The 27,715-nt window shown below is 48.2% G+C and overlaps 7 pseudogenes; 3 read left to right on the forward strand and 4 right to left on the reverse strand.

Annotated features, from left to right (window-relative positions):
* The first annotated feature begins 2,858 nt into the window (after positions 1 to 2,858).
* LOC143947794 (5S ribosomal RNA) lies at positions 2,859 to 2,977 on the forward strand (annotated as a pseudogene).
* A 321-nt stretch (positions 2,978 to 3,298) lies between these two features.
* LOC143949683 (5S ribosomal RNA) lies at positions 3,299 to 3,417 on the forward strand (annotated as a pseudogene).
* A 101-nt stretch (positions 3,418 to 3,518) lies between these two features.
* On the forward strand, positions 3,519 to 3,637 carry LOC143948265 (5S ribosomal RNA; annotated as a pseudogene).
* A 16,925-nt stretch (positions 3,638 to 20,562) lies between these two features.
* On the reverse strand, positions 20,563 to 20,681 carry LOC143949321 (5S ribosomal RNA; annotated as a pseudogene).
* Positions 20,682 to 20,779: 98 nt separating this feature from the next.
* LOC143948204 (5S ribosomal RNA) lies at positions 20,780 to 20,898 on the reverse strand (annotated as a pseudogene).
* Positions 20,899 to 20,999: 101 nt separating this feature from the next.
* LOC143949994 (5S ribosomal RNA) lies at positions 21,000 to 21,118 on the reverse strand (annotated as a pseudogene).
* A 324-nt stretch (positions 21,119 to 21,442) lies between these two features.
* Positions 21,443 to 21,561, reverse strand: LOC143948158 (5S ribosomal RNA; annotated as a pseudogene).
* Positions 21,562 to 27,715: the final 6,154 nt, after the last annotated feature.

Consider the following 27,715-nt stretch of genomic DNA (forward strand, 5'->3'; position numbering starts at 1 on the left):
CCCCAGTGGGCAGAGTCAATTTGTTAAAAATTATCTATCTCCCCAAGTACCTGTACTTCTTTCGTAATACATTCCCAGGACTTTTTTCCAGAGACTGGAGAGTCTGTTGATATCCTTTGTCTGGGCTGGGAGACCCCCCAGGGTAGCTAAGCAGATACTATATCTCCCACTATCGGGGAGGGGGGGGGCCTGGCGCTCCCAAACTTTCAGATCTACTACTGGGCGGCCGTTTTGGTCACAATTCGGTGGTGGTTCTCCCAGCCCACACAAAACCCGGCGGTCACCCTGGAGGCAGCCATCCTTGGCTCCTATGCAGCTCTGAGTAACCTACCATTTCGGGGGCTTAGGGCGAGCTCCTCCATGACGGGCTTGATGCGTACCACGGTGAGGGTCTGGCGGGAGACAAGGAGGAGCTATGGAAAGCCCAACCACATCTCCCCACATATGCCCCTATGGGGCAACCCCATGCACCCTCACCTGAATAGTATCCCAGACCCTTCTCTGTGGGCGAAAAGAGGAATCGTCACTTTAAAGCACATAGTTTATCAGGGTAGGCTAATGACTTTCCAAGAACTGAGACGTACATATGAGCTTCCACTTTCTTTCCAGTTCAGATATTGGCAACTGAAGCACGCCTTTGGGGCTCAGTTTCCTGCCCCTCTGACTCTGGAATCGGACTCCATTGAACATCTACTGACTTCCAGGGTGATGGGGAGAACCCTGTCGACCTTATATCTTTACCTCATGGTGGAACATGACACTAGTTTGACCAAATCCCGGGAGAAGTGGAGTTCGGACAGGTTTATACAATTTATATTCCTGCATAGGGCCTACTTCACCCCGCAGAGGCTGGCGCGTATTTACCCCCAAAGGGACCCTAATTGTCAAAGGTGTAAACAGGAGGTGGGCATGTCCTAAATGTGGTGATCCTCAGGCCACGTTCTACCATCTCCTTTGGTCCTGTCCTGAGTTGCAGGTTTACTGGAAGCAAATTGTTGACTTCCTTCATGACCAAATGGGCTCCCCTCTGACGCTATGCCCCCGCCAATGCTTGCTGGGGATTCTCCTCGTATCCGAAGAGGCAAGGATCCCGACTGTTTTTCTACAGGAGACCCTATACCTAGCCAGACTGCAGATAGCCCGCACCTGGTTGCGCTCTGCGCCCCCCACCGCCCGACAATGGAAGGCGGCTGTTAATGCCACTCTCCCCTATAAAAAACTGCTGTATATGCATAGAGGCTGCCCGAGCAAGTTTGCCAAGCTGTGGGATAAATGGATGGGGGATTCAGATACATGTACCGACTAGTGTAGTCTGTGGTCTGTACACCTCTTTGCACCTATCCGGGTTCGGCCCGGCGAGTCCGGCTGTCACCGTGGTTGTAGTTGGGCTCCCCGCCCTCATAATAATGATTTCCTGCTCCTCTCTGCAAATTACTTTGAGTAGAATGTATTATGGCTCGGCATATGATTCCCAACCTCTGAGTTCCTCTTTTCCCCCCATATCTGAACACACTATATTGCCCCTTGTTTTTTTTAATGTAACGTGCAATCTGTAAACAAAGAACCCCCCCCTCCTTCTGTTTTTCAGCCTGTGATAATGTTAGCAGCTGTTTTATATCCGTATATTTGGTGTATGTTGCACCCCATATGTGTTACTGTTATCCTATGTATTTTGTATGCTCAATAAACGTTCTTTTTTTCAAAAAAAACAGGAGGTGGGCACTTTCTGGCACATGGTCTGGTCATGTCCCAAAATCCAGCCCTACTGGAAGGAAGTGGTTTCTACGCTAAATGCTGTGACCGGGTCGAACCTTCAGGTTGACCCTCAAACCCTACTATTGAGCCATTTGGCAGACGTTGAGGGGGACAGGTACTGCAAACTGTGCCTTACCTTCGCATTGTATTATGCCAGACGCGAGATTCTATTGAGATGGAAACTCGAAGACCCCCCCTACCCCTGCCTCGTGGAGGAGATCAGTGAACCTGGTGCTCCCCCTGTATAAGTTGACCTTTGAAAGTAGACAATGCCCAGGGAAATTTGATAAAATTTGGTCTTCCTGGATAGATGTGTCCGCTGATCTTGGTTCCCCCTCCCCCTAACTTTGAGTTGAGCTGAGACGGTGGTGGATCCCCCCCCCCCCGGTTGACCGCCCTGTTCTCTCTCTCCCGACCATTTCCTCCCTGCCCCCCCCCCCTTCCGTGGGCTCGCGCAAACGTCAGGTACCTTCCTGATGGCTGTGAAGTTCCGCTGGGGATGTCCTGTATTTATGATAGAGTAATGGTTACTCCTGTTATCTGTACTGCTGGATTATTAATTTAAGAATGATTACTGGATGAAGGTGTTTTTTTCCTTTCTACAACTGTGTAATATCGGATTTACTATTCTTTGCAATGTAATGCTGATTTGTCTAATAAAAATTTTCTGTTAAAAAAAAATGTGCCAGGCCACCCTGTCAAAGGCCTTCTCCACGTCCGTTGACAACATAAGCAAGGGCCTTCCCTGTACATGCGCCGCATGGATTAAATTGAGGACTCGGGCCGTATTGTCTCTAGCTTCCGACTTATTTATTTTTTTGCTTGTTTCCCAAGGTGACCATCTTGGCGTTTGTCAAGAGGGTTGAAAGTGCCTGAAGAGATTGCCTACGGGCACATCACCCTGAAAGCAACCAATATCGTTTGATGTTGGAGGCTAAGAAGAGTCGGGCCTTGTTAGTACCTGGATGGGAGACCGCCTGGGAATACCAGGTGTCGTAGACTTCTTTTTATGTTGTTGGCGTTGACCTGTTTTTTTTCTCGCTTGTTTCCCAAAGTGACCATCTTGGTGTTTGTCAAGAGGGTTGAGAGTGCCTGAAGAGATTTCCTATGGCCACATCACTCTGAAAGCACCCAATCTCGTCTGATCTTGGAGGCTAAGAAGAGTAGGGCCTGGTTAGTACCTGGATGGGAGATCACCTGGGAATACCAGTTATTGTAGGCTTCTTTTTATGTTGTTGGCGTTGATTCGTTTTTTTTTTTTCGCTTGTTTCCCAAGGAGACCATCCTGGCATTTGTCAAGAGGGTTGAGAGTGCCCAAAGAGATCGCTTACAGCAGCATCACCCTGAAAGAGCCCTATCTCTTCACTTCTCTGAGGCTAAGAAGGGTTGGGCCTAGTTAGTACCTGGATGGGAGATGGCGTTGGAATACCAGGTGCCGTATTCTTCTTTTTATGTTGTTGACATTGACCTGTTTTTTTTCGCTTGTATCTCAAGGTGACTATCTTGGCATTTGTCAAGAGGGTTGAGAATGCCCAAAGAGATTGCCTATGGGCACATAACCCTGAAAGCGCCCGATCTCCTCTGATCTCAGAAGCTATACAGGGTTGGGCCTTGCTAGTACCTGGATTGGAGACCACCTGGGAATACTAGGTGCTGTAGGCTTCTTTTTATGTTGTTGGCCTTGACCTGTTTTTTTTTTCACTTGTTTCCCAAGGTGACCATCTTGACATTTGTCAAGAGGGTTGAGAGTGCCCGAAGAGATCACCTACGGCCCCATCACCCTGAAAGCGCCCAATCTCGTCTGATCTCGGAGGCTAAACAGTGTCGGGCCTGGTTAGTACCTGGATGGGAGACCGCCTGGAAATACCAGGTGCCATAGGCTTCTTTTTTTTTTTTTTTTATTTAGTAGTATGCGACATACAATGCAAAGGCAACTTCACCGAATGTGTGATACAAATAGTTACAAACGATCATATTGCATGGATATCAGAGCCAATGGTAAGAAGTCCGAGGAGAATAGCACGTGTACAGCTTTGCGGTCATATCAAGATGAGATTAAAGCTCCATCTCGTTGGGATCCTCTACCACTTAAAATATTATTGATACTAGACCTGCTACCCTCGAAGAGTTTAGATATCCATAGATAGGGGAAGAGTATTGTGTAGTAGTCAAATGGGGTCGGAACATACCATTTTCTTTTCCCTTTTTTTAGTTAAGAAGGGAAATAGTAGAACTGAAAGGAGGGAGAAGGGGAAAGAGAAGATTGGGGAAGGAAATGGCAGAAAAGGAAAAGAAGGGGTAAGGGGGTGTCGTGGGTAGAGTGGATAGGGTGGGGTCCCCTCCCAGGGAGCAAGAGACGCCCTCGGCTCACCAGCTCATCAGCTGTCCAACGTTTGGAACAGAGATCTCCAACGATCACCATGAGCTTACTATGTCTCGCGGAGGTATTCTTCCAAAAAGCGAAACTGGGTCCAGTGGAACCATCTGTTCCCATGCTCCTCTGTTTTATCCTTCATTGGGGCAGTCAGGTCTTCCTGACTGTTCAATATCATTTAACCTTGCGAACACTTGGGTCACCGTTGCAGCAGATTGCTGTTTCCACTGACTTGGGATGCAGGCCCTAGCTGCATTGAGGAGATGTTTAAGTAAGGACTTATGATAACGCTTTCTCGACATAGGAGTTAGATTGAGAAGAACTGCTGCGGGATCATTGGCTAAGGAAATGTCTGTGAACTTGTGGATGAGTCTCAGGACAGGCTGCCAGAATGTTTGTAATTTAGGGCATTCCCAGAAAATGTGGAGAATGGTGCCAGCCTGTTGCTCACAGCGCCAGCAGCGGTCAGATTGACTGGGGAATATTTTGGCCAACACCACCAGTGTACAATACCAGCGTGTGATCAGCTTATATGAGATCTCCTGATATTTACTGCAGAGTGACGACTTATGGGCGAAAAAGAGTATTCTGTCCTTCTGTGGTTTGGAGAATGTAGTTTGTAAGTCCCTTTTCCATTTAGCTAGGAAGGGCGGATCCGTGGAGGATTGTGTGTCTGTCAGGATTTGGTAGGACCTAGAGAGGGAACTACGAATTGGGCCATCATCCAGGCAAAGTTCCTCGAAGGGGTGGAATTGTCTAGAGAAGAACGAATGGTTAGGTAGTGATCCGAGGAAATGGATGAGCTGTCTAGCTCTCCAGCTATCCAATGCAACAGGTACTTGCTCTAGCAGTATGGTCCCCGTGGGAATCCAGCCCGTGGGTCCAAGAAATAGGGCTGCTCTTAGAAGCCCTTTCGGGGCTTGCCTGGTAAAGGCCCGGTCAGACAGGCCCGGAGGGAATCTAGGATGTCCAATAATTGGGGTCATAGGAGAAGGGAAGTTAGTCAGGTGGGAAAGGTGAAAAAAACTATCCATCTCGGCGAGCGAGGGGCCACTTAACGGGTGAGTAGTCACACAGGACTCCAATGGCCTCCCCGCCCAAGGCAGACCAGCCAGTGGAACCCGCGCCATCTCCTGCTCTAGCTTGACCCATAGCTTCAGTTCCCCATGCCGGCACCAGTCAACCACCCGTGTCATGTGCGTTGCTGTGTAATATAGAGCAGGGTCCGGGAAGCCAATACCTTGCACTCAATAGTACCCATTTGGAGTCCTGTTATGTCTGGGTTTTGTCGAATTGTGGAGAGAAAGGGTTCCAATGACATGGGCAACAGGGGGCAACCCTGTCTGGTCCCATTCCCGATGTCAAGGGGAGATGAGAGCACCCCATTCGCTTTGACTTGAGCTGAAGGGCGTGAGTATATCTTACTTATCCATGCCAGCATCCGTTCACTCAGGCCTATATGGCGAAGGATCGAGAACATGAATGTCCATTTGACCCGATCAAAAGCCTTCTCGGCATCAGTACTCACGAAAAGACAAGGAGTCCCAGATGACTTTGCTTTATGGACCAGGGTAAGCACCTTAATGGTGTTGTCCCTATCGTCCCTGGTGGGAATAAAACCTAACTGGTCAATATGTATAAGGAACTGCAAGTGATGTGCCAATCACGTGGCGAGGATTTTAGAGAATAGTTTTAGGACTGAATTTAGGAGGGAAATGGGTCTGTAGCTCCCACATAGGCCCGGGTCTTTGCCCTCCTTAGGTATCAACGAGATGTGGGCTCTAAGGGTATCCTCAGGAAAATCCCCATTCGAGCTCAGAGTATTAAATAAATTCACCAAGCGCGGGCCGAGAATAGGGAGGAAGGTCTTATAGTATTGTGCGGTATATCCGTCAGGGCCCGGAGCCTTACCCACCTTCGGAGGTCCCAAGGCCGTCTGGACTTCTTCCAGTGTGATCGGGTCCTCCAAGTACTCCCGTGAGTCCGATGAGAGGGTTGGTAGACCAGAACCGGTTACATATCTGTCTATATTGTCCTGTACAGACCCTGAATCGGGCAGGTTGTAGAGATCAGAGTAACATTTTTCAAAGACTTCGGCTATTTGGGTTGGGGTAGAGGCCCTCTGGCCATTCTCATCTATCAACTGTGGTATGTAAGAGGCAGATTTCAACTCCTTTACCGACCTGGCTAAGATTTTTCCGCATTTGTCCCCTGACTCCTACGTCAGTTTACGACAAAACTGGAGTGCCGCTTTCGCTTTATAATGGAGTAGGTCAGCAATCTGGGTACGGAGTGTCCCCAATTCAATCTCTAAGGTCCGTGAGGGGGCATGTTTATGTTTCGCTTCCACAGAGGCTTCCGTGTTCGTTTGATGCGCGCCCCGTGCCTGATAAGTACCCTGCGGAGTACTGACTTGTGAGCCTCCCAAATTGTCCACGGGTCGCAGTCCTGCGTTTTTCGTTTTCTTGGAAATAAAGGTCCAATTCCCTGGTCACATCTGCTAAAACTTCCGGTATCTGGAGGAGGCTCTCATTAAGGTGCCAGAATAGAGACCTAGGTGAGGGGTTCTTAGAGAGGGTGTAGGTAAGGGCTACAGGAGCGTGGTCTGACCAAGTAATATGGCCGATGGAGGAAGAGCTCACCAAGTGCAGTTGGTCATGTGGAATCAAGAAGAAGTCTATCCTCAAGTATGATTTGTGAGGGGAAGAGCAAAAAGAGTAGTCCCTTTCCCCAGAGTGTTGCAGACGCCAGACATCAACTAATTAGTCATTCAGTAAACACTTAGTAATCCGCTTTCTAGAGGAAATGATGAGCGAGGAGCAAGAGGCAGAAGTGTCAACCGATGGCGAAAGGGGACATTAAAGTCCCCACCTAATATCAACTGGCCTTCCCGAAAGTCACATAATCTGTTCAGGGTAGTTCTGAGGAACGTGTCTTGGTGATCATTGGGAGTGTACACAGTAGCAAATGTAAAAAGGCGCTCTCCAATGTGGCCCCTAAGAAAAAGATATCGGTCCCCAGGGTCCACCAGAGAAACCTGGAGAACCCAGGGGAGCCTGCTAGAGATCAGAATGGAGACTCCCTTGGTCTTAGAGGAGGGGTTAGTAGAGTGGTAGACCTTAGGGAAGGATCTCGACCATAGAAAGGGGAGGCTAGTATTTTTAAAATGTGTTTCTTGTATAAAGGCCACATCAGTACAGGTAGTTTTCAGTCCTCAGAGGAGGATCTACCATTTTTCAGGGGAGTTCAGTCCCTTAACGTTTAGAGAGGTGACCTTGACTGAGTCTGCCATCGCTCCTCGGAGAGGGGGAGGGGGACGTCAGAGAAAAGCAAAGAAAGTTGAACCAAGGTAGGTTTTGGGTAGGTAATGGATGGCGGGAACTAAGGGGGAGAAAGGAAGGGCAAATGGAAGGAAAGGTAAGGGGAAAAAGAGGCCGGGCACCTCAACCCCAGGGGGAGAGGGAAATTAAGGGTTGTCCGCACTCAACAGAACAGGAAGGGTATACTAAAACAGCACAATTATGCTATAGCGCTTACCAGATGTACACTGGGTTTAAAGCGCTGTCCTACTTGGGTTGGTGGGTAGACAGGTCGGAGAGGGAGCCCCCGAATCCTAGTCCCCCCAGTCCCGGCAGTGGTAAATATCACGTCTGATACCGGTATGCAAATAAAAGACAATCAGTAACATCATAGAACCAAAAAACAATAGTATAATCAAAACAGAGGTAGAGCATATAACTGTCAGCACTGAGGGGTCTCCTCAGCTCGCTCCAAAACATAGGCATGCACGAGGGAGCCCGTCACAACAGAAAAGGCATCACAGAATGGGATCCACCACCCCCCGTCCCATACCCCAAAAGTACATGCAGTCCCCGAACAAATGCATTTCTCCCTTTGGCAGATTGTCCTCTCCTTACCCCCTCTCCCCCGTCCACGCCCCGGGGGGAAAGGGGCAGGGAAGGGGGGAAAAGGGGGGGGTGGAAGGGGGGAAAGAGGGAGGGAAAGGAGGGAGGGAAAGGAGGGAAGGGAAGGGTGGGAAGGGGGGGGAGGGTGGAGACAGGGGAGAGGGGACACCCATGCGGAAATGTCAAGTCCTTTAGCGCACTCCCACCAGCAACCACCCGGACCCCATAAATTTCAACTCCTCCCCTCCATGGTCACCGCATCAAGATGAAAGAGGAGCAGCCCTGGTCGGTGCATGGAAAATCCAGCAGGCAAGGGGCTGGGGCAACCATCCCTCCATCCAACGGGAGACTTCCCCCGAGCAGCAGTCCTGGGGCCCGCCAATTAGTGTCTCTCCTGCATCGCCATCGGGGGCTGTGAAGAGCATCCCGAGGGAGGCTGGGACCGCCCAAACAGTAAGGGGTAAATCCTCCAGGGGGGTCCAGAGTCACACTGGAGGGAAGCAGTGTCTCGTACCAATAGGCTCAATAAATAAGTCATCCAGGGTCCCCGAAAGCTGCAGAAGACAATGTCGGCAAAGAGTAGGTGGGGGCCAGAGGGGGGGGACGAGGGGCGCAACCAGGGGGAGGGGACACATATGCGGGAATGTCAAGCCCTTCCAGTACAGCGCACTAGGTATCACTCAGACCCCCCAAAGTGCAACTCCCTCCTCTAAGGTCAAGACTCCAGAAGGGAAGATGAGCCGCCCTGGTCTGTACATGAAAGAACCTGCTGCCAAGGGGTTGGGGCCATCATCCCTTCCTCCAATGGGAGATGCCACCGGCATGACAGCCCCGTGTCCTGTAAAGTGGGTATATGTGGAGCATCCAGTGGGAGGCAGGGACCACCCAAACAGTGAGGGGTAAAGCCTCCAAGGGGGGCCGGTGTCAGACAGGAGGATAGCGGTGTCTTGTACAAGTTGGTTAATTAGACAAGTCATCCAGTGTGTTCCTGTGAGCAGCGGAAGGAAAGGTCGGCAAGGATTATGAATGGGTGGGGGCCAGGGAGTGCATAAAACTGCCACCAGATGTTCTTCTGTATAATCTAGCCTATCTGTATACATTAGCCTGTCTTTTGTACACATTAGCCGGTCCTCTGTATACACTAGTCCGTCTGTATACACTAGTGTATACAGATAGGCTAGATTATACAGAAGAACGTTCTGGGTATGCAGAGATGGAGGCTAGGGTATACAGAGAGAGAGGCTAGAGTATGCATACTTGCTAGTGTATACAGACGGACTAGTGTATACAGAGGACCGGATAGTTTATGCAGAGAGGCTAATGTGTACAAAAGACAGTTTAGTTTATACAGATAGGCTAGATTATACAGAAGAACGTCCTGGGTATGCAGAGATGGAGGCTAGGGTATACAGAGAGAGAGAGGCTGGGTTACACAGAGAGGCAGGAGTATGTAGACTTGCTAGAGTATACAGATGGACTAGTGTATACAGTAGACCGGCTAGTTTATACAGAGAGGCTAATGTGTACAAAAGACAGGCTAGTGTATACAGATAGGCTAGATTATACAGAAGAAGGTCCTGGTTATGCAAGAGATGGAGGCTAGGGTATGCAGAGAGAGAGGCTTGGTTACAAAGACTTGCTAGTGTATACAGATGGACTAGTGTATACAGAGGACCGGCTAGTTTATACAGAGAGGCTAATGTGTACAAAAGACAGGCTAGTGTATACAGATAGGCTAGATTATACAGAAGAACGTCCTGGGTATGCAGAGATGGAGGCTAGGGTACACAGAGAGAGAGGCTAGAGTATGCATACTTGCTAGTGTATACAGGCGGACTAGTGTATACAGAAGACCGGTTAGATTATACAGAGAGGCTAATGTGTACAAAAGACAGGCTAGTGTATACAAATAGGCTAGTGTATACAGATAGGCTAGATTATACAGAAGAACGTCCTGGGTATGCAGAGATGGAGGCTAAGGTATACAGAGAGAGAGGCTAGAGTACGCATACTTGCTAGTGTATACAGATGGACTAGTGTATACAGAGGAACGGCTAGTTTATACAGAGAGGCTAATCTAGGGTATACAAAGAGAGAGGCTGGGCTACACGGAGAGGCTAGTGTATGCAGACTTGCTAGTGTATACAGGCGGACTAGTGTATACAGAGAGGCTTGGGTATACAGAGAGATAATGTATAAAGAGATGCTAGTGTATACAAAAGACAACCAAGAGTAGACAGTGAGGCTCGTGTATACAGAAGACCGGCTACAGAGAGGCTAATTTGTACAAAAGACAGGCTAGTGTATACATATAGGCTAGATTATACAGAGGAAGGTCCTGGGTATGCAGAGATGGAGGCTAGGGAATCCAGAGAGAGACTGTGTTACACAGAGAGGCTAGAGTATGCAGAAGACCAGCTAGTTTATACAGAGAGGCTAATGAGTACAAAAGGCAGTCTCATTTTTACAGATAGGCTTGTGTATACAGTCTGGGGAATTCAGTGAGGCTAGTGTATGCAGAGAGGCTGGGACACCGAGACTATTGTAAAAAGAAGGCAGGCTAGTGTATATAGATTACGGGCACGTGCATACAGAAGACAGAGAGGCTAATCTATATAGTATACAGAAAGGCTAGCGTGTAAAGAAGACAGGACTTTATTTTTTGCTAATGCAACTACTTCAGAAACATGTAAAGAGTTACAGTCCTTTTTTCATATTTTGGTGCTGTTAAATAGTGGGGTAATTTCAGTTATCAATGTGACAGTTAATGTGGAGAACTACAATTATACAAAATAGAGCAAAAGAGTGCTGTTTATTTTGTTAAGTCATTAACTGATAGACGTTAAGCAATTGGCCGCTATTGGTTTGGCAGTACATGGTTTATTTTGATGTAAGATAGTTTTATTCTCTACTTATAGCCGAGTTTTAGACAACTTTATTATTAGCATTATTCGAATTATTCATATTTATTATGCAGAGTGTAAGTATTGCACTGAGACGATACTGCTTTTGAAAGATTTGTATTATTATACATAGCATTGTTAGCAGACCAATAGGACAATTTACATGGCTTAATATTGCAGAGCGTAATTTAACAGGAAAGAGATCCAAAGCGTTAGTTGCAGTAGCTTCATAAAACTGAGAAATCGTTGCATTACTCTAAATTTTAAAGTTGTTCCGGTAGCACTGAGAAGACGATATTAGATGAGTGATCTACACATTTCGTTTACTATTGCAGAGAGATACCGGCTAAGTGTTAATATCTTAAAATGTGCTGCGTGTAAGGTAGAAATAAGATTTTGTGTGAGTTGATTTACCAGGATTTAGAGATAGTAATCTGTTTATTCTAATAATAAATATAGCAAAATAACTAAGATTAATATTGAGACAGTATATACAGGTCGGGTTTAAGTGGAAATACACGAAATAACAGCAATGACGTGTGTAGGTTTTTATTAATCAGGTTCATTACGTGTCTTTAATCATGTAGTGAATATACGCCAAATATAGCATAAGGATGAGAAAGGGTAATACCTGGCAGAGGATGACATGGCAAAAAGACAAACTGCATTAGAAACGTGAATATGAATTAGAGATGAAATGTCAATCCCCATTGGTCACTTACAGATATTAATACTGTTAACACGGCTACGTACAGCAAAGTGTGAGCTAAGCAGCTAAATATTCTGCAATAGCAGAGATTAAGTATTTCAGTTGAAAAGAGATCGGAAGCGTTAGTTGCAGTAGCTTCAAAATGACTGAGAAATAATTTCATTACTCTAAATGTAAAAGTTATCCCGGTAGGTAGTGATGGACGAACTTCCGACGGGACGTTTCGCGAACGCGAAATGCGAACGGACCCAAACGTTCGCGAAACCGAACGTTCGCCGCGGGCCCCATTGACTTCAATGGGAGGCGAACTTTGCAAACCTTCATGTCGAATTTGCGGCCACGTGGTAATTATTAGGGGGTAAAACGTAGTCCCACCATCTGGACAATGACATAATACATGTATGAGGTGAATTTGGGATCGATAACTACAAGCATTTTTATTTTATTTGGGAAATTGTTCTAACAATTCAGGACTATGGAGCTAATGAAGGCAATGGAGGAGAGGGAAGGTCAGGGACCAGGGTAGGCAAAGAAGAGGGTGCAGGAGATGATCACCAGCAGCGTGACATACCGGAATGACACATGCACCGTGATAGAGGCATCTGACAGCAGCACCGTAATACAGAGCACTGACAGCAGCACCGTGACATACAGCGCTGACAGCAGCACCGTGACATACAGCGCTGACAGCAGCACCGTGACATACAGCGCTGACAGCAGCACCGTGACATACAGCGCTGACAGCAGCACCGTGACATACAGCGCTGACAGCAGCACCGTGACATACAGCGCTGACAGCAGCACCGTGACATACAGCGCTGACAGCAGCACCGTGACATACAGCGCTGACAGCAGCACCGTGACATACAGCGCTGACAGCAGCACCGTGACATACAGCGCTGACAGCAGCACCGTGACATACAGCGCTGACAGCAGCACCGTGACATACAGCACTGACAGCAGCACCGTAAGCAGCCCCAGGAGGAAGTCAGCACAGCACAGGGATGGTGTGATCCCCTCATAATAAGAACCCCCAGGAGGAAGTCAGCACAGCACAGGGATAGTGTGATCCCTTCATAATAAGAACCCCCAGGAGGAAGTCAGCACAGCACAGGGATATCATAAGCAGCCCCAGTAGAAATATGACACCGCTCAACCTCTTCAAAGAGGAGGGTAGGGGCATATAGTACGGTGTGCTTTTTTGGGTCAAGGAAGTGAGCCAAATGAATTAAGAAGGTCTGTGTGCTTGATTAAAAAAATAGTTTATAGACATATACATGGTCTACTGGTCACATGTGTTGAATTCCTCCGAGATCCATGCCTCATTCATTTTTAGAAATGTGAGGTAGTTAACACTGTGGTGAGCTAGGCGAGTACGCTTATCGGTCACAATCCCCCCTGCTGCGCTGAACGTCCTTTCGGACAGGACACTGGATGAGGGGCAAGCCAACAGTTCGATTGCAAATTGGGCAAGCTCTGGCCAGAGGTCAAGCCTGCCCACCCAGTAGTCTAGGGGTTCATCACTCCTCAGAGCGTCCACATCGGCCGTTAACCCAATGTAGTCGGACACCTGACGGTCTAGGCGTTCCCTGATGCTGGATCCGGATGACACCTGTCGATGGGTCGGCTGAAAGAATGACCTCATATCCGAAGTCACCAACACATCTTCAAACCGGCCTCTTCTTGCAGGCGCTGTTGGATTGGTACCCGCAAATCCTTCTCTGGGAGTGGGAATTGCTCCTCTGCCAGCGCACGCAAAAGCAGAATGCAGCATTTCTCGAAGCAAGGCCTGGAAGTGCTGCATTCTGACAGCCCTCTGCGACGGCGGTAACATTTCCGCCATTTTGTGTTTGTACCGGGGGTCTAAGTACGTTGCCACCCAGTACTGGTCCTTGACCCTCATGCTTTTTATACGGGGGTCCCTATTAAAACACTGGAGCATGAAGGCCCCCATTTGCACTAAAGTGGAAGCGGTGTGGTGGCCTGGCTCCTGCTCATCATCCAGGATAATGTCGTCCTCTTCATTCTCCTCTCCCCATCCTCGCACAACAGGGATCCCAGAAAGGTTTAAAGCATGCTCTTCTTGCTCCTGCTCATCCGCCCCGGCACCATCCTCCTCTGACTCCTCATCAGACTCCTGTTGTTGACTTGTCTCAGATAGAGTAGCCCCCCCTGGGAATTCATCCAGCATTGCGACTTCCTCATCTTCCCGCTCCTGCTCCTCCACAGCCTGATCAATGACACGACGCAATGCACGCTCCAGAAAGAAGGCATAAGGTACCATGTCACTGATGGCGCCATGGCTGCGACTGACCAGTTTGGTGATCTCCTCAAATGGCCGCAGAAGTCTGCATGTGTCGCGCATGAGCAGCCACTGGCGCGGTGAAAAAAAACCCAGCTCCCCAGAACCGTTTCTTTCGCAGAGTTCATACAGGTAGACGTTAACTGCACGTTTCTGCTGGAGCAGCCTATCAAGCATATAGAAGGTTGAGTTCCATCGCGTCGGGCAATCGCAAATAAGACGTCTGACCGGCAGATGGTGTCGCCGCTGAATGTCAGCAAGGCGAGCCATGGCCGTGTAAGATCTTCTGAAATGGGCCGAGATTTTCCTTGCCTGCCGCAAGATGTCCTGGACCCCAGGGTATTTGACAAGGAATCGCTGCACGACCAAGTTTAAGACGTGTGCCATGCACGGCACGTGCGTGATTTTGCCCTGTTTCAATGCGCTAAGCAGATTGGCACCGTTGTCACACACCACTTTACCAACTGTCAAATTGAGCGGTGTTAGCCACTCATCTGCCTGTGAACGCAAAGCTGAAAGGAGTGCCGGGCCAGTGTGGCTCTTTGCTTCCAGGCACAACAGACGCAGCACGGCATGGCAACGTCTCACCTGGCATGTGGAATAGGTTCTGGGGAGCTTGGGCGGTGCAGTGGAAGAGACGCTAGCAGCGGAAAAGGAGGAGGCAGCTGAGGAGGAGAGGGAGGAGGATGGAGTAGGAGGAGGAGAAGAAGAGTCAGGCCTGCATGCAATCCGTGGCGGTAAAACCAAATCTACACGGGTGCCACGGGTTACATGCTTGACGGCCGTCAGAAGGTTCACCCAGTGGGCAGTAAAACTGATATACCTTCCCTGCCCGTGTTTGCTAGACCACGTGTCTGTGGTCAGATGTATCTTGGCACCGACACTGTGTGCCAGAGATACATTCACTTGCCGCTGAACATGGCCATATAGCTCTGGGATGCCCTTCTCTGAGAAATACTTCCTTCCTGGGACCTTCCATTGTGGTGTTCCAATGGCCACAAATTTGCGAAAGGCCTCCGAGTCCACCAGTTTATATGGCAGTAGTTGGCGGGCTATGAGTTCTGACAAGCCAGCCGCCAACCGTTGGGCAAGAGGGTTATCCGGCGTCATCATTTTTTTACGCTCAAACATTAGGCCCACGGAAGCCTGCCTTTTTGCAGAAAAATGTGAGCTTGGCGTGATGGAAGGTGGAGTGGAGGACAATTGTGAGGAGAGAGGAGAAGGAGAAGTAGAAGACGAGGCTGGACGGTGAGAGCCTGCAGTGTGGCTTTGTGTGTTCCGTTGCTCCCACTGGGCTCGGTGATGGCTGCTCATGTGCCTTCTTAAGGCGGTCGTCCCTAGGTGAGTATTGGGCTTACCGCGACTAACGCGTTGACTGCAAAGATTGCAGATGGCAACGCTATTGTCAGCAGCGGACACGTTAAAAAAAGCCCACACTGCGGAGCCATGTGCCGGTGTCCTGGGAGCGCCAGATGTGACCGTACATGGTCGATGACTCGCTCCTGATACATTTGCAGTCTGCTTTGTCCCTGCTGTGCAATGTAAGTCATTGCTGCTTCTCCTCCCTATCTGCTGGTCCATATCTCCCTCTGAACTCCCCTCCTCTTCCTCTCTTGTGGGCACCCACGTGACATCACTAGACACGTCATCATCAACGTCACCTTCCCCACCGCTATAAGTAGAGATCTCGGAGTAGGCAGCAACACCGGGGACCAACCTCCTCCTTGGGCTGATCTGGGTACTGGCGTCAGACTGCTGAGTAGCGCTTGTTGCTACCTCCTCTTCCTGATCCAATACCAAGAGTGGCTGCGCATCAGAAATGTCCTCTTGATATGGATCGGAAAATAATTCCAGTGACTCAAGCGGAAGGTATGTGGTGGTGGTGGTGGTGGTCGTGTTGTTGGTGGTAGTGTCTTTGGGGGTGCACATAGCAGAGAGTGAAGAAGAGGGTGCAGATCGAGAGGATGAGGAGGGTGCAGAAGAGTAAGGCTGAGCGAGCCACTCAACCAAGTCTGGTGCATCCTTTAAAGTAATTGAACGCACCTTCTGCAACTTCCCACTTTGGCTCAAGCCTGTTGCTCCTGCCCTACCCCTACCACCCCTGCGGAAGGGCCTGCCTCTTCCTCTGCCTGTCATTTTTTAAATGACCCTGTGACAAAACTCTTAGTCCCTATACCGATGAAGGACTGCTGCAGTATAGGGCAGCGGTCAGCAGTGGTGCACGTCAACCCTATCTATTGTGGACCGATAGCGGTCCTTACAGAACAGCAGACTGTACCGCACTCAAGCCTATGTACCGTAGCACCCTATACCAAGTTACCAGTCCTTATAAGAACTTTTGTGGAACAAGCAGGTTGTGTGTTAGTGATTAGCAGACTGTACGTCAGTCCCTATACCGCTGAAGGACTGCTGCAGTATAGGTGAGCGGTCAGCAGTGGTGCACGTCAACCCTATCTATTGTGGACCTATAGCGGTCCTTACAGAACAGCAGACTGTACCGCACTCAAGCCTATGTACCGTAGCACCCTATACCAAGTTACCAGTCCTTATAAGAACTTTTGTGGACCAAGCAGGTTGTGTATTAGTGTTTAGCAGACTGTACGTCAGTCCCTATACCGCTGAAGGACTGCTGCAGTATAGGGCAGCGGTCAGCAGTGGTGCACGTCAACCCTATCTATTGTGGACCGATAGCGGTCCTTACAGAACAGCAGACTGTACCGCACTCAAGCCTATGTACCGTAGCACCCTATACCAAGTTACCAGTCCTTATAAGAACTTTTGTGGAACAAGCAGGTTGTGTGTTAGTGATTAGCAGACTGTACGTCAGTCCCTATACCGCTGAAGGACTGCTGCAGTATAGGGCAGCGGTCAGCAGTGGTGCACGTCAACCCTATCTATTGTGGACCGATAGCGGTCCTTACAGAACAGCAGACTGTACCGCACTCAAGCCTATGTACCGTAGCACCCTATACCAAGTTACCAGTCCTTATAAGAACTTTTGTGGAACAAGCAGGTTGTGTGTTAGTGATTAGCAGACTGTACGTCAGTCCCTATACCGCTGAAGGACTGCTGCAGTATAGGTGAGCGGTCAGCAGTGGTGCACGTCAACCCTATCTATTGTGGACCTATAGCGGTCCTTACAGAACAGCAGACTGTACCGCACTCAAGCCTATGTACCGTAGCACCCTATACCAAGTTACCAGTCCTTATAAGAACTTTTGTGGACCAAGCAGGTTGTGTATTAGTGTTTAGCAGACTGTACGTCAGTCCCTATACCGCTGAAGGACTGCTGCAGTATAGGGCAGCGGTCAGCAGTGGTGCACGTCAACCCTATCTATTGTGGACCGATAGCGGTCCTTACAGAACAGCAGACTGTACCGCACTCAAGCCTATGTACCGTAGCACCCTATACCAAGTTACCAGTCCTTATAAGAACTTTTGTGGAACAAGCAGGTTGTGTGTTAGTGATTAGCAGACTGTACGTCAGTCCCTATACCGCTGAAGGACTGCTGCAGTATAGGGCAGCGGTCAGCAGTGGTGCACGTCAACCCTATCTATTGTGGACCGATAGCGGTCCTTACAGAACAGCAGACTGTACCGCACTCAAGCCTATGTACCGTAGCACCCTATACCAAGTTACCAGTCCTTATAAGAACTTTTGTGGACCAAGCAGGTTGTGTATTAGTGTTTAGCAGACTGTACGTCAGTCCCTATACCGCTGAAGGACTGCTGCAGTATAGGGCAGCGGTCAGCAGTGGTGCACGTCAACCCTATCTATTGTGGACCGATAGCGGTCCTTACAGAACAGCAGACTGTACCGCACTCAAGCCTATGTACCGTAGCACCCTATACCAAGTTACCAGTCCTTATAAGAACTTTTGTGGAACAAGCAGGTTGTGTGTTAGTGATTAGCAGACTGTACGTCAGTCCCTATACCGCTGAAGGACTGCTGCAGTATAGGTGAGCGGTCAGCAGTGGTGCACGTCAACCCTATCTATTGTGGACCGATAGCGGTCCTTACAGAACAGCAGACTGTACCGCACTCAAGCCTATGTACCGTAGCACCCTATACCAAGTTACCAGTCCTTATAAGAACTTTTGTGGACCAAGCAGGTTGTGTATTAGTGTTTAGCAGACTGTACGTCAGTCCCTATACCGCTGAAGGACTGCTGCAGTATAGGGCAGCGGTCAGCAGTGGTGCACGTCAACCCTATCTATTGTGGACCGATAGCGGTCCTTACAGAACAGCAGACTGTACCGCACTCAAGCCTATGTACCGTAGCACCCTATACCAAGTTACCAGTCCTTATAAGAACTTTTGTGGAACAAGCAGGTTGTGTGTTAGTGATTAGCAGACTGTACGTCAGTCCCTATACCGCTGAAGGACTGCTGCAGTATAGGTGAGCGGTCAGCAGTGGTGCACGTCAACCCTATCTATTGTGGACCGATAGCGGTCCTTACAGAACAGCAGACTGTACCGCACTCAAGCCTATGTACCGTAGCACCCTATACCAAGTTACCAGTCCTTATAAGAACTTTTGTGGACCAAGCAGGTTGTGTATTAGTGTTTAGCAGACTGTACGTCAGTCCCTATACCGCTGAAGGACTGCTGCAGTATAGGGCAGCGGTCAGCAGTGGTGCACGTCAACCCTATCTATTGTGGACCGATAGCGGTCCTTACAGAACAGCAGACTGTACCGCACTCAAGCCTATGTACCGTAGCACCCTATACCAAGTTACCAGTCCTTATAAGAACTTTTGTGGAACAAGCAGGTTGTGTGTTAGTGATTAGCAGACTGTACGTCAGTCCCTATACCGCTGAAGGACTGCTGCAGTATAGGTGAGCGGTCAGCAGTGGTGCACGTCAACCCTATCTATTGTGGACCGATAGCGGTCCTTACAGAACAGCAGACTGTACCGCACTCAAGCCTATGTACCGTAGCACCCTATACCAAGTTACCAGTCCTTATAAGAACTTTTGTGGAACAAGTGAGTTGTGAATGTTTAGCAGACTGCAGCAGAAGGGCAGCAGTCAAGTATAATATCCTTTCTATATTTGGAAGAAAGAATATTATACATGTACAAGCCTATTACTGTACCACTGATACCAGTCCTGAAAAGAACCTTTGTGGAACTAATAATAACAGCAAGTCTTTAAAATTACCCTCACTGCCTGACAACACTGCTTCCTTCCTGTCCCTATACAAATTGGCAAAAAAAGAGAACGATTAGTGGTTACTGGAACAGCTCTTTTGTGGACCTTGATAGTAACAGCTAATGATGATGATGATGATGATGATGATGAAAGACTAATCTGGCTGTCCCTGTAGCATACACCGTCCTTTCCCTTTCTCTAAACTAACAAAAGACACTCAGGCTGCTGCAAGAATCAGCAGCACAGCAAACCTATCAACACCTAACACCTATACCAGTCCTGAAAAGAACTTTTGTGTACCAAATAGCTAGTGGTTTATCTCTCCCTACTCCACACAGGAACCTGTCCCTATCGTAACAGAAGAAAGAATGTAAAATGGCCACCGGATCGGGTGTATTTATAGGTTAGGGGGAATGTACAAGTGTCCATGTGCTGTCATGTCTCAATTGGCTGTCCTGTATCACATGATAAACGTGTCACCAAAGGTTAAAGTTCTTGTATACATTAAACACGTAAGTCCGCCGCGGCGAACGACGGAAAAAGGCGTTCGAACGTGCGGACCGCGAATGTCGGAAATTCGCCGCGAAACGACCGCCGGGCGAACCGTTCGGCCATCACTACCGGTAGGACTGAGTGGACTGATATTAGATGAGTGATCGTTGTAGTACAAATTCAGTTTACTATAGCAGAGAGATACCAGCTAAATGTGAGAAGAGCAATTACACTTTTCACGGTAGCATTGCATTACTCTTAATATGTGCAGCGTGTAAAGAATCAATAAGATGATTTTGTATTATCCTAAAATTAGCAGTATACGTAATAAAGGTGAGTAGGTAACCTGGATTTAGACATAGCAAACTCTACAATCTAATTTAGCAAAATTAGAACGGATAATATTGATACAGTATATACAAGTCGAGTTTAAGTGGAAATACACAAAATATCTAGCTTACCTTTACATTGTTCAAGAGAGCGTTGCAAAGTAATACCAAGGCAGAATGTCGGAATAGCAATTAGATGAGATGATTGCTGTAAACATGAAATATCAGCAACGACGTGACTAGGTTTCTATCGTTCTTCAGGATCCTTACGTGTCTTTAAGGATGAGAAAGTATAATAACTGGCCCCATCTGACCCCGACCCTGCTTAGCCTCTGAGATCGGGCGCTTAGGTGAACGCTTCGGGACATACTCAAAACTCTTGACTGATGCTAAAATGGTCACCTTGGGAAACAAGTGAAAGAAAAACAATATAAAAAGATTCCTACAGCACCTCTAATTAGGTACTATCCAGGCCGGACCCTGCTTAGCCTCTGAGATCAGATGAGATCGGGCGCTTTCAGGGTGATGTGGCCGTAGGAGATTTCTTTGGGCTCTCTCAACCCTCTTGACAAATGCCAAGATGGTCACCTTGGGAAACAAGGGAAAAAAAACAGGTCAACGCCGACAACATAATGAGAAGCCTACGGCACCTGGTATTCCCAGGCTGTCTCCCATCCAGGTACTAACCAGGCCCATCGCTGCTTAGCCTCTGAGATCAGATGAGATTGGGCTCTCTCAGGGTGATTTGGCCGTAGCCACTCTCTTTGGGCACTCTGAAGCCTCTTGACAAAGGCCAAGATGGTCACCTTGAGAAACAAGCGAAAAAAACAGGTCAAAGCCAACAACATAAAAAGAAGCCTATGGCACCTGGTATTTCCAGGTGGTCTCCCATCCAGGTACTAACCAGGCCCGACACTGTTTAGCCTCCGAGATCAGACGAGATTGGGCGCTTTCAGGGTGATGGGGCCGTAGGTGATCTTCCGGCACTCTCAACCCTCTTGACAAATGCTGAGATGGTCACCTTGGGAAAAAAGTGAAAAAAAAAAAACAGGTCAAGGCGAACAACATAAAAAGAAGCCTACAGCACCTAGTATTCCCAGGTGGTCTCCAATCCAGGTACTAGCAAGGCCCAACCCTGTTTAGCCTCTAAGATCAGAGGAGATCGGGCGCTTTCAGGGTTATGTGCCCATAGGCAATCTCTTTGGGCACTCTCAACCCTCTTGACAAATGCCAAGATAGTCACCTTGAGATACAAGCGAAAAAAAAAACAGGTCAATGTCAACAGCATAAAAAGAAGAATACGGCACCTGGTATTCCAACGCCATCTCCCATCCAGGTACTAACTAGGCCCAACCCTTCTTAGCCTCAGAGAAGAGAAGAGATAGGGCTCTTTCAGGTTGATGCTGCTGTAAGCGATCTCTTTGGGCACTCTCAACCCTCTTGACAAATGCCAAGATGGTCACCTTGGGAAACAAGCGGAAAAAAAAAAAATGAATCAATGCTAACAACATAAAAAGAAGCCTACAATAACTGGTATTCCCAGGTGGTCTCCCATCCAGATACTAACCAGACCCGACTCTTCTTAGCCTCCAAAATCAGATGAGATTGGGTGCTTTCAGAGTGATGTGTCCATAGGCAATCTCTTCAGGCACTCTCAACCCTCTTGACAAACACCAAGATGGTCACTTTGAGAAAAAAGCGGAAAAAAAACAGGTCAACGCCAACAACATAAAAAGAAGTCTACGACACCTGGTGTTTCCAGGCGGTCTCCCATCCAGGTACTAACAAGGCCCGACTCTTCTTAGCCTCCAACATCAAACGAGATCGAGTGCTTTCAGGGTGATGTGCCCGTAGGCAATCTCTTCAGGCACTTTCAACCCCCTTGACAAACGCCAAGATGGTCACCTTGGGAAACAAGCAAAAAAATTAAAAATAAGTTGGAAGCTAGAGATAATACGGTCCGAGTCCTCAATTTAATCCATGCGGTGCCTGTACAGGGAAGGCCCTTGCTTATGTTGTCAACGGACGTGGAGAAGGCCTTTGACAGGGTGGCCTGGCACATTATGCAGGCCACCCTGGAACATATAGGTCTTGGCCCCAACATGATGAGCTGGGTAATGTCGCTTTACTCCACGCCGTCGGCAGCGGTACGGGTGAACGAGTGGTGCTCGGACTCTTTCCCCATCACTAATGGGACGAGGCAGGGGTGCCCTCTGTCTCCCCTAATTTTTATTCTGACACTGGAACCACTTATGTGTCACGTTTGGAATGACCCGAATATTACTGGCATATCCAAACCCTCGGCACACCACAAAATTGCGCCGTACACTGACGATCTAATTTCTTTCGTCTCCAATCCACACATTTCGCTTCCCAATATACTCGCGGCTCTCCGGCGATACGGCAGCCTATCAAACTATAAAATCAATTGTGCCAAGTCGGCTGTATTGAATATATCGGTCCCGGATGGTGAGGCCAAGAGGCTACGCTCTGCTTTTCCATTCTACTGAGCTGAAAAATCTATACGTTACCTGGGCGTTGACATCGCAGCGGATTTGGCGCAATTGTACCCGCTTAATTTTGTCCCTCTCCTGAATAGACTGAAATCTGATTTGGGAAACTGGCATGCTTTAACACTGACCTGGTTCGGGCGCTGTAATGCATTCAAAATGACGGCCCTCCCGCGGATCTTATACTTGTTCCAGACATTACTGATCCGGTTACCCCCAATTTTTTTCAGACAACTGCAGGTGCTGCTCCGGGACTTTATTTGGGCGTGCAAACCACCCAGAGCCCGTTTGCAATTGCTTGCCAGACCAAAGGACAAGGGGGGTCTGGGTCTCCCAGATCTGAGACAATACTACAGAGCGACTCTGCTAGCGAGAGTCGTTGATTGGCATTGTAATGGCCCACACAAGCAGTGGGTGGAGATGGAGATTGAGGATGGATCCATTCCCCTATTGACCTCCCCGTGGCTCCTGTCCTCCCTACCAAAAGACCTCAGAGATCACCCCGTAGTGGGAGCTACATTGGCTGTTGTGCGGAGGTTGTTCCGCTGCACACACATTGCTCCCCTGCCGTCACCAATGAATCCGGTTATAGGTAATCCAGACTTCTCACCGGGATTTACCAACAAGAAACTGCGACAGTTGACAGTGGTGGGGAAACAGCGTCTGGGAGAGGTGTGGCCCTCGGGAGGGCTCCCGACCACGCAAACTGTCACTGAGCTTTCTGACCCTCCGCTTGACTTGTTTAGTGCTTATCAACTTCGTCACTTTCTTCTGGCCATACAAAGGGCCCCCTACACTCCTAGAGACCTGACGCCCTATGAATCCATCTGTCACAAAAGGGAACCTGTGCGACACACCCTCTCCCTCCTGTACAACCTATTGAGTAGTCAGGAGGAGGAGTCGACCCCACCATTTATCCACAAATGGGAGAGGGACTTAGGCATCACATTTACCCCACAACAGATAGGGAAGATCCTGACCTTAGTACATAAAGCTTCCATCGCAAACCAATATCAAGAATCAGGATACAAGATAGTCTCATGCTGGTATAGAGTCCCCTACCTTCTGAATAAAATGAATAGATCGATCCCGGATGTTTGTTGGAGGTGCAATTCAGATACGGGGATCATGGGACACATTTTCTGGGCATGCCCGGCCTTGAGCAACTTTTGGGTGGAGGTGACCGGGACGATAAAAACTCTCACAAATGTAGATATCGCAGACAACCCAGCAGCGTGCCTTCTACACTTGACCAAACAGCCTGTTCGAAAATACAAAAAAACCCTCACGATGCAACTCCTGAACGCCGCCCGGGGCTGCATTCCCACACTGTGGAGGCAGCCTCAGCCCCCATCCAAGGTGCTGTGGTATTCCAAAGTCAATCATATTCTCCGGATGGAAGAATTGACCGCCAGGGGATCGTGGCCTGGAGTAGGACGCTTGTGACCTGAGCTCCGCTCCTACCGCGATCTCCTGCAGTGATCCTGGGTGCCCACTGACTATTTTACCTGCAACTTTACCGGTGTAATACCCGTTACTTTCCCGTGTATAACTTGGGACGATGTCTCCGACGAAGAAGCAGTCTGCAGCGGCGGCATCTCTTGAAAAATTCCGGCGGGACCACGAGGGCCAACATGGCGGACAGTCCCCTCCGGCTGCAGAACCTGCTACCTCAGACACGGCGAAGGTGCTTGAGGCGATTTCTACCTGCCAGGCCACACTGACAACTAAGCTTGAGGAGGTCAAGGTGGACGTCTCACTTATCCGGCAAGACATGGCTAAACTGCGTGACAGAAATTTTTGTAACAAAACACTGTGCTATTCTTACCAAAAAATAAATAAGCCACACAAGAGAGCTGCTAACACATCAAGTGTAACGTAAGCAATGTTATGAAAAAGTGTAGCGCTTCTCAAAGCTTCAAAATATCAAATATCCATAATCTTACTTATAAGTGTAGAATTATATCATTACAGTGAAAAAATCCCACTATAAAATAGTGCTCATAACACATAGATTCTTACATAAATTGCATATATAAGTGACTCAAAAAAAATAAAAAAAAATAAAAAAGAAAGTTTTACCAAAAACGTTCCAAGAGACAAAGTAAGGGAAGAAAAAAAGGGGAAAAAAACAAAGTCCCAATAGTAAAATACAGAGTCCTTTGTGTATGGTGTCTTTGTATAGTCCACAAGTGTGTAGGAAATATATTACACCTCCTTTCAAAAAGGTTCATGCATTAGTCTCGTGAGGTTCCCGTCACCAGGCGAATTGAAGGCTTACCGGAGTTAATGGATCCTCACAAATTTACATTTGGGGGATCATACAAGCTTTTGCAACTATGTGCAGATTCTCCCAGCAACCAGTTATCCAGGGGGACCTCAAATATAGGCAATCACTTCATATGTTGAGAGGTATTTTGACTCCAGCCAGATATACCCATAGGCATGTTAAGAACATACGAAGAAAAAAACAGGGACCAAAAATAGCGTAATTCCGTTTTTATAGAAACAAATAGAAAATAAAAGTACAAAACTCACATGTGTACAGTAGTTTGAGCGCTTAACAGGATAAAACACAATTGCAGCAGAGTCCCGATGCGTTTCGTCGTAGAAGACGTCATCTGGGGTACTACTCAGCTGCAACTCACTCACTTAAATCCCAAGACCCCCAATTAGGCACAGATTCATTCAGCCCGTGTCACCGGAGTTAATTTCCGGTATAAAATGGCCGCCAGCATGCGTTCCACACCTCATTATGAAACCATTCCAATAAGCCAAGGTTAACTTATATTAAATTAAATTATATACAAGTCCAAAATTTATGGCCAAAGTGGACCTCTTATAAAAAGTAAAAATATTGTATTAAAAAAGCAGTTAAAACAGCTGCAAGGACTATAAGTCCGATCGTATCTTTCCCAGGAAGACGAACAAATGCTTCTGGGTTAGTATGTACTGTAGCCAATCACAAGGGAAACAGCAATTGGCGCGAACATAAATGCGTTTGTTACGGTCGTCAGTCAGCCAATCAGTCAATCAGTAACCGGCCGTAAAAAAGCCAACCTTCGTTGCCGGACGTGAGGTAGATGCGAACGCCCCACATCCGGACTGCGTGGCACGCAAATAAACATAGGGTGGAACGCGCCGCATATCATGGCCGTCTCTCACACAGAGGAAGTGAGGCGAACGTAATCACATCACTTCCGAAGTGTGTGGAGCGCAAATAAGACTCGGGCAGAACGCAGTGCCTAACGGGGATAAAATAACTTTATTGCATTATTACATTACGACAATGGAATAAATCGCATATATGATGAAAAATGTTACATTCCCGAACTGGCATTCTACAAATACAAACACCAAACATCTCATCTATGTAGGCAGGCATTCGTCAGGTATCGAAGATACCAAACAATAGATGTTATTTTTATTTTTAAAAATCTATAAAGAATTAAATATCTATAACTATTTAATCTGAGAAATAGCCATTTATATAAAGCTAGACTACCATAAATATATTTTCTCTAACTTCATGAGGGCCAACATGGCGGACAGTCCCCTCCGGCTGCAGAACCTGCTACCTCAGACACGGCGAAGGTGCTTGAGGCGATTTCTACCTGCCAGGCCACACTGACAACTAAGTTTGAGGAGGTCAAGGTGGACGTCTCACTTATCCGGCAAGACATGGCTAAACTGCGTGACAGAGTGAAGGAAGCTGAAACCCAGATCAGTCAGGCTGAAGATGTCCTGTTCCCTCTGCAGCATGCCCAGGAGGATGTGCAAAGACAACTCCAGCAGCTGGCGCAGAAACAGGATGACATCGAGAATAGGGCCCGCAGATCTAACCTCCGATTCATCGGCCTACCGGAGGGCTCAGAGGGGGCTGACCCGGCGACATTTCTGGAATCTCTCCTGATCAAGGCCTATGGTAGGGAGGCGTTCTCTACCTCCTTTATTATCGAAAGGGCCCACAGAATGCCTGCCCGCCCGCCGCCGGAGGGGGCACCTCACCGCACGTGCATTGCTAAGCTGCTAAACTACCGAGATAGGGATGCTATCCTTCGCCTTACCCGAGAAAAAGGCAACATCCCGTTTCAGAACGGACATATATCGGTGTTTCCCGACTTCTCCGCAGAAGTTTCAAAAACGTCGTTCCCGATTCGTGGAAGTTAAGCGGCGCCTCAGGGCACATCACCTCAAATATGCCATGTTGTACCCGGCCAGACTCCGCGTTATGGGGGAAGATAGGGCCTACTTTTTTGAAGATCCTGAGATGGCGGTATCCTGGTTGGACCAGAGAGACGCGGCTCGAAATCGGCCACCTCGGGACTAAAATCGTTGGAGGATTTGTGAGTACTCTATCTGCTCCCCCCTTTCTATTTGCCCGTGTGCAAGCAGATCGCTGTTGGACTGCCTATGCGTGGTTCACTAACCTCAGTCCCTGAATTGATACTTATGTTCCCCCTCTCTACAATGGATGGCCGTTACTCTTGTGGACTGAACATTTGCTGCTGCCTATGGCCACGCTCTGCGGGCATCCCCCTGGTTTGTTACACAGTACCCCTTCCCCCTCCCTGTTAGTTTGGGGGGCCCACTTGGCGGGCTTTATTGGGCCCTTTCCCTGGGTGGGTGGTGGGGTTGCGGGTCATCTGGACTTGCTGCATGGGACTGCAGAACTTTGACTTTCTCCTGATACATGCCCTTTACTGGACTGCTATGTCCCGCTGCTGAACTGGGCACCGCACCAATGGGAGTGGGGTGGGAAATGGACGCATGGTCCGGCTCCGGCCTACAAGCCGGGTTATGACGAGAGAGGATTTGGTCTTGTCACTGGGTCCATATCTGGCAAAGTCCACCCCCGTGGCTTATTGTTACTGACATTGCCTAGTGTTATATGGTTTGTTTTGGGAAGGGAGCTCCAGCCAAGTTGGGGTGGCTGAGAGCAGGGAGGGTGGGGATGGGTTGTAGTTGTTATGTTACAGTATGTTATGTTCTATGCTTAGTTTATGGCACAAGCTTTATTTGGTTATGGAACAGACAAATGTCTTATGTCTACTCTGATAAATATGGGGATGGATACTGTTTTGTCAGGTGGTGTGGGTACTATTTTTCTCCTTGTGATATTGGCTGAGACCATGCCATGGGGACCCTTAAGTTACTGACGTGGAATGTCAGGGGAATTCGGGATAAAATTAAGAGGGCGGCAGTGTTTGGGTGTCATAAAACTTATAGAGCGGATATCACAGTTCTGGTGGAGACGCATGTAACTGGGAGATTGCTAATA

This window comes from Lithobates pipiens, unplaced genomic scaffold (assembly GCF_037356315.1).
Source record: "Lithobates pipiens isolate NorthernLeopardFrog02 unplaced genomic scaffold, aLitPip1_a1.2 Scaffold_30, whole genome shotgun sequence".
Taxonomy (NCBI): domain Eukaryota; kingdom Metazoa; phylum Chordata; class Amphibia; order Anura; family Ranidae; genus Lithobates; species Lithobates pipiens.